Source organism: Primulina tabacum, chromosome 8, assembly GCF_025594145.1.
Source record: "Primulina tabacum isolate GXHZ01 chromosome 8, ASM2559414v2, whole genome shotgun sequence".
Lineage (NCBI taxonomy): Eukaryota > Viridiplantae > Streptophyta > Magnoliopsida > Lamiales > Gesneriaceae > Primulina > Primulina tabacum.
Window position 1 is genome coordinate 21,046,946 of NC_134557.1, and position 8,302 is coordinate 21,055,247.

Genomic DNA, 8,302 nt, shown 5'->3' on the forward strand with positions numbered 1-8,302 from the left:
TCAACTGATGTCTCAGTACCCTTCAGAGTCGGTGGTTTGAATGACTGAAACCTTTTCAATAACGTTTCCATCGGAGTTGCTGTCACATCCATTGGAGGATTCGATATGCTACCCTGTTCTGGTATTCTTCGAGGAGGCATATCTGATAATCAAATGGATTAGTAGCCCAATCTAATAAACCTATTTCACTTTAGTTACCTCCTCGATCCTCTTACTGCTGATCGAGAATCGGTTCAAATTCGTTACCAGTAATACATATTACACAAGCAAATCAGATAAGTCAAGTAACATGTATTATATAAAGCAGTAAAGCATGCTAGCAATCACAAGCAAGGAAAGAAAACTCAATCTACCCCGCTCACTAGCTTCTATCTCAGTCTAAAGGATCTATCGCTCTGATACCACCTGTTGTGGGGACCCAAACTTAATTCAATTCTTAATCACTTTCTGAAAATAATTATTCAATTAAAATAAAACAGGGTCTAAATTTTTTTTTTAAAATATGAGAGTACGCAGCATATGAAATAAGTCTGATCTCATTTACAAGATCACTATTCAGATCTATGTACAAGTCCTGTACAATCATAAATCATAATAACTATTGTTTCTTCACTACATCTTAGGTGATATAACAGATATACTCCTAAGTCCGGATCTCCACGCTAACTATCTTCACTCATCCTCTTCTTGACCCTGATCCAGCCCCACCTGTTGTCATGCACACATACAAAACAAGACAACAGTCGTATAACTCCTGTGAGAATAAATCCCAGTATAAACAATGTAAACATGCAATTATATAAAAACATATATAACCGCATAAATAAGATATCATTAACATGTAGCAACTCAACAAACATGAATGATATAAACACTGTAAATCAACATGTCGTATCAGACTCAACTCAACCGACGCGTCATCTCAGACTCGACTCAACTGACGCGTCGTCTCAAACTCGACTCAATTCTAATCTAGAGATCCCGGTGTCTGAATAATGATAAATATACCGAATCTCAGTCGATAGGAATGAATCAATCCCTAAACGGCATCGATATAATTCATATATCCAATGTCTGGGCGAATCGGCCGCAGAATTGACGAATCAATCAGAGAATAGGCGAATCAGCCAAGGACTAGACGAATCAGCTAGTAACTAGGCGAATCAGCCGATAACCAGACGAATCAGCCAGTAACTAGGCGAATCAGCCGATAACCAGACTGAATCAGCTGGTAACTAGGCAAATCAGCCAATGACTAAACGAATCAGTAGTCAATACATGCAGTGGCTATAAATCAATAGACTACAAACATCAATCTCATCAATTACAAATATCAATGCAATAACTAAGTATGTGATTTAGGGAAACTCGAGTCAAACCTCACTCGAGTTGTGCAATCCTAACTCAACATTAATTTATACCTTTCTTTCTGATACTCTGACTCTGTCGAAGTCTCGAACTCAAAGCCTGTCAATACTCAATCTGACAATAACAATATTGAGGGTACGACATCAATACACCACTCAATCAAAACTGGATAAAATCAGAATTAAATCAAATTCTGTTTCAACAATATAATGTAATATTTCAATATATCCAGCACAACCATATCAGTCAGATATCAATTCCAACACCTCATAATCGATAACAATTCAATTCTGATATCAAATCGACTCCAAAACTACTCCGAAAATCATAACAATTTCATATGGTATCTGTTCTCCAGTCGGGTTTCGATTATACGATGTCTAACATGACAAGAATATCATATATGAATCATATCAGATTTTGACAATACCATAATTTCAAATCATATCAAAACATAGCAAAACTTACATCCAGTTGTAGCCTACGTCGATAGGAACTCAATACCGAAGTCGTATTCAAAATCGGACAGACGGATTTTATAAAAATCGCAAATCTATGTTTTAGAAAACTTTCTCTTCCCTTTCCTCGATTTCCTTTTCGTTCCTTTCCTTCTGAAGGATTAAGATGTACATATATATATATACATCCACGCATATGCAAAAGGACGAGTGGCTCAATGTGCATACTGCACGTCGCACCACGGGTGCGCTATACCTTATACCGCGGGTGCGCTCGGTGTACTGATATACATCAATTTTTCCAGAAGCAAGAACCGCGGGTGCTCTATGCTTTATACCGCGGGTGCGCTCACCTTACAGTAGCAACACCGCGGGGGTGCACTGTCTGGTACCGCGGGTGCGCTGTCTTCTTTCACAAAAAACGTACCCTACTGGCCAGTCACCGTGGGTGCGGTAAAATTTCTTGGCGCGGGTGCGGTCTATCTTTGCCAAAACACTCAAATTGCAACGCCGCTTCTTCCCGTCTGTTCTTCTATCGCCTTATTCATAATATATTCCAATTCATAAGTATCACACTCAAATCTCGGGCATTACATAAAAATATGGATTCGGTCAATCTATCAATCACGACTCGAATCACATCACAACCTCGTGAGGATCTCAGGTAGCTTCGTCACAAAATCCATGGAAATGTACTCCCATTTCCATTCAGGAATAAACAGGCTCTGTAATAATCCCCCTGGTTTCTGTCTTTCTATATTTACCTGCTGGTAATTCAGACATTTCCAAACAACTCTGTAATATATGATTTCATCTGTTTTTCTCAAAACTGTCTTTTCAGATCACTGTACATTTTCTGCCATCAGAACGAATACTGCATCGGCTGTTATGCACTTCTGACAATATCTGTCATCTAAAATCTGAAATATTTGGCACAACAATAAGGTTATTCATATACGGTACACTGTCACATACCTGATACTCTGATCGATGCCTTGCTCTGATCCTCAAAATCGAGTTCTGAACATTCTGATCAAATTTCTGAACTTCTTTAATTTTCAAAATCAGTTCTGGTTCGGTCTGCACAATATAAATTCTCCACTGTCTACTATCTATTTCAAACACAGATTCAGAACAACAGCAATATTCAATCAGATTCGAAACATCACTCATCAATACTGATCTGCTAAACTCATAAAACTGTAATTTCTGACAATGCTATCGGTCTCAGCCAACTGATCACGACTTTGACTGTGCTAAGATCAACCGATATACTATCTTCGGATCTAACATGTTCTGAATACAATATGTCTCGTCCAAGATTCACATCTCAACAGTTTTTGTATACAACATTTCATTTCTCAGAACATTCAATACAATTTGCAAATGTTCGATCAGATCAGTCATATGCCTCTGATATCTCAGGATATCATAGATAAAACAAGCATAAAATCATCAAAATAATTCTGAACATGCGGTTCATCAACCCACAAACATAGCTGGGGCATCCCAAATAGAAACACTCAATCAGATGTAACTCTCGGCTAGAAATCTTCTAACTGGTCTTTCAAGTCTTTCAATTCAATGAGTACTATCTATCCAGTATTTCAAAAATAAGAACTGTACCTGGTATGCAATCAATGCAGAAATCTATCTCTCTGACTGGAAGCAATTATGAAATCCCGTCTGAAAACACATCAGCAATTTAATATACCACTGGCAAATCAGCCAATGATAGGCTCGATTTCAGTATGTCAACTGAATACATAAGGAATCTCTCCGTTCTTTTCTGTAATAATCGAGTCCTCAACATCACCCATATCCAAGGAATTCTAGATCTAGAATCCTTACCGTAAAATTTCCGTTCATCAATCATATCTATCTGAATCTTTCAATCATCTTGAAAAATCAACGGTAGCTCTGTACTTGATCAACATATCAGTAACGATAATACAGTCAAAATCGGACACCCAAGTACAATGCAATCTAACTCAATCTCATATCTGTCATACTGTAGCGTACAAAGTCTAACAGATGTCACTGATACAAAACCTCTCGCCAACGGAAAAGAGATCAATACTACAGCAAATAATAACTTAATAGACAAAGCATATATCAATGCAATTCATTCAAACATATTCCTATGGAATGCATTAGTATCTATCAATACATATGTAAAATAACCATACAGGAAACAATTACCTGTCACCATCTTCTCAGATGCGCTTTAGGCCTGTTCCTTGATCAAGGCAACACTATGGCCTACTGTCTAGGAGTGAATGGAAGATACTCGTCTATCTGTCTGAGCCACTGTTCCAGATGATTCTGCTCCCTGGAATTCCTGGGAACCTCGCTGTGGACACACTCTAGCAAAGTGTCCTGATTGTCTGCAGATCCGGCAACTACCGAAAACACCTCGGCATTGCTCTGTGGAATGTCTTCCTCCACAAGTTCTGCAGTACTCTCCTGTATAACTCTGGCTAGAACCACTGGAGCTAGATGAACCACTCCCTAGTTTCTTAAACTGTTTCTTGCGAGCTTTCAGGAAATCGTCTTTTCCTTTACTACTATTGCCACCATCAATTCGAGACAGTGATTGCAAGAATTGAACTGAAGGTTGTTGTTTTTGTGGGTGAACAACATACGACATTCCTCGCTGTGGAATCAAACTTGCCTCAGCTCCCTTCGCCATGTTCAAGGCATCAGCAAAATAATGGGGTCGTTCTACATTTACCAATGCAGCTATTTCAGGATTCAATCTACTGATGAACTGATCAACTACAGCTCTATCATTCCCAGCCACATGAGGAGCAAAACGTAATAAATAAGAGAATTTTGCCACTTATTCTTCAATATTCAGCTGGCCCTGTTTCAAGTTGGCAAAATCTGTACTCTTATCTTGTCGGTACAATACTGGGAGAAATCCTTTATGAAACTCAGCTTTAAAGATTTTCCACGTAATCACGGTACCAAGCTGTTCTAATGCTTCTTTGGTTGCGATCCACCAACTCTTTGCAACCTCGTATAACTGATGCTCAATCAATCTAACTCTGCTGTTCATCTTGGTAATCAAGTGAATCAAACAGCACTTAAATATCATTCAGCCAACTCTTACAGTCATCAGACGTCTCAATACCCTTCAGAATCGGCGGTTGTAATGACTGAAAACTCTTCAACATTATTTCCATCGGGGTTTATGACACATCCATCTGATAAACCAAAGTACCACCAGATTTTGGAATTCTTCGAGGAGGTATATCTGATTACCAAAAGAATTAGTAACCAAATACAACAAACCTGTTTCAGTCCTCCTCTGATCATCTAACTGCTGATCAAGAATCGGTTCTGATTCATTCTCAAATAATACATGCTTACAATCAAATCAGATAAACAGGTAAACATGCATTTCAACGCAGTAAATCATGCTAGCAATCAAAAGCAAGGAAAGAAAACTCATTCTATCCCGCTCACCAGCTCCTATCTCAGTCTAAGGTACCTACTGCTCTGATACCACCTGCTGTGGGAACCCGAACTTAATCCATCTTCTTAATCATTATTAGGATCATTTAATTAATCTGGGTCTAATTTTTTTTTTAAATACAAATGCGGAAACGTAAAGTAATCCCTCTGATATAAATATCAACATAAAGTACAGATTATGTACAACATATGTTTATCGCAACTAGAGTTCAGCCACTACATCAAGTACTGAAAATCACTCTACTCTAAGTCCGGATCTCCACGCTAATCTTGAATCTCGCATTCTCTTCGTGACCCTGATCCTGTCCCACCTGTTGTCATCCACACATACAAACAAGACAACAGTCGGATAACTCCAGTGAGAAATAAATCCCAGTATAAATAATGTAAACATGCAATCATATAAAACATATATAAAAGCACGAAACAGATATCAATAACATGTATCAAATCTGAAAGACATGAATCGATATAAAACTGTAGAGTGCACTGAACAACCCTCCATAAAGGATTTTCATTGGTAGGGGACATTGTGATGTCCGAGCATGCAGATAGCTGCTCCTTGTAGAGTGCACTGAACAACCCTCCATAAAGGACTTTCCAAGTGGTTCTCACTTATCGAGTGGAAACGTCCTAGTTTATGGTTGTACACCATTAGTCCTTATGACCCGGGACAACATTGAGACTCTATATGCTAACATTGCACTTTGACTTGCTTATCGACTCATATGGGGTCTTCAGGTGGCAAGGTTGGGTGTTTTGTCGAAACATATAGGAGTCGATGCATTGTAGTCGGGGATTCACCGCTTACTTTCGGGTATAGATATCCTTTGTGTATGTAGTATGGGAAATTCAAGTCAAATCTAACTCGAGTTGTGCAATCCCGAATCAACATTGATTTATACCTTTCTCTTCTCGGTCTGACGAAGTCGAAGTCTCGAATTCAACTCTGTCCATATTCAATCTGTTAATTACAATATCGAATATACTGTGTCAATGTATAATTCAATTCAAGACCTGTTCTGATCAATACTCAAATCTAGACATAATCTGATCAATGTCAACTATACAACGATGCAATCTCAATCAATAGCGAATCTGATTAATATCAATCTATTGATATTTTGACGGCATAACAATACAATCTCAATAACCCCGTCAATCTCAAATTCACAGATATAATAACACAGCTCTTCATCAATATCAGTACAACCCATAATCTCAACAATAACAGATCATAATCTCAAATCTGTACAATCTCGCAATACCGGCAATGCAATATCAATATATACAATTCAATAACTTATCTGATCCAAATCTGAATAATATCAATGTACCCAGCAACACAGTGTTAATCAACTATCAATCTCAACATCTCATAATCGATAACAACACAATTCTGATATCAAATCGGTCTAATCACAATCAATTCAATTTTGAAGATTCATAACAATTTCATACTGTATCTGTTCTTCGACCCGGTTTTGATTATACGATGTCTACTATGTCAAGAACAACATATATCAATCATATCTGATTCTGGCAGTATCATAATTTCAAATCATATCAAAACGTAATAAAACTTACTTCTAGGTGAAGCTCTCGTTGATAGAAACACGGTACTGAAGTCGGATTGAAAATCGGACGGGTGGATTTTGCGTAAATCACAAATCTAAAGGTGAAAAGGCGTAAGGATTTATCCTTAACTTTTTGAAGCTCTTTTCCGTTTCTTTTACTGAAGGAAATGAATGATATACATATATATACCTCCACGTTGCATGTTGAAGAAACGTGTCTCTTTTTCTTGAATCTCGGTCGGCGCTCGGGCGGTCAAGAATTATCGCCCGGGCGCGAAGTGTTCTGCCCGATCACTTGACTTGTCACACACTAGCGCTCGGGCAGTCAAAAACTTCAGCCTGGGCGCCGAACTTGCTGTCCAAATTCTAACCATATTGAAAATTGGCGCTCGGGCGGTCAAAAACTTCCGCCCGGGCGCCAATAGTTCTGTCCAAGAATTGTGTAATTCCTATGCTTTGCCCAATGTGGTCTCGGGATGATCCGTCTATAATCATATCAGTTCAAAATCAATAATCTCAGATCAACAGACTCAAAATCTCGAGCATTACAGTTGACTTATAAGAAAATTTTGTAAATGTGTGAAGAATGAGCTTTTAAGCCATTCCCTTTTTGACCTTGCTTGTAAATAATGATGGAACAGCTGTGAATAAATGAAGATACTTGCTCATGGAGTTTGCTGTAGTTAATAAATTTGGGCATAATGTTTGTTGTGTTAGTTGGCCAAATTGATGGCAAAGTGAATTTCGTTTAGTGCAACTATTGAAACTTTGGTGAGCATTATTCGAAAAATGTTGTTTAGCTGTTGGTTGGTGACAAATGTTGACTAACAGTGTTTGCGTCAATATTGCAGAAAAACAGGCTTTCTGCTAAATTTTTTTAACTTTAAAAAAATTTAGCCGAGTTTTCTTTGTAAATGTGATATGCCAAAATTGTAAATACCTGCAAATAAATCCCAAGCAACAGATACAAGAACAACAATGTATTTTACCAACAAAGTTTGGCTTTTTAGTCACCTTCCAACATTCTTGAAACAAAACGAGGTAAGCCAAATCATTGTAGACAAGTGCAACAAATCGAGAATGTACCACACTACGGTCTGAACTATCACATAAAAATGCCAAAATAAACCATGATCGGAATAAGGGTGAGAACGAGTACTCAAGAGAGATCAAGTTGATGCAACTCTTCCCATTTGGAAAGACACTTCAGTCTTCTCAGCCACCTTCAAGGTATCTTCTAACTGTTGATAGGCATGCCTGTGATTTACTATATCGTCGCCCAAACATTGGATGTCAGCCTTGAGTTTGACAGAGGAAGCTGTGGGGACCCGGACGCTAATCATCTTCTTAATCATCTTTGGGATTTAATTATCAATTAAGATAAACAGGGTTTAAAAATTTTTCTTTTTAAAATATAAG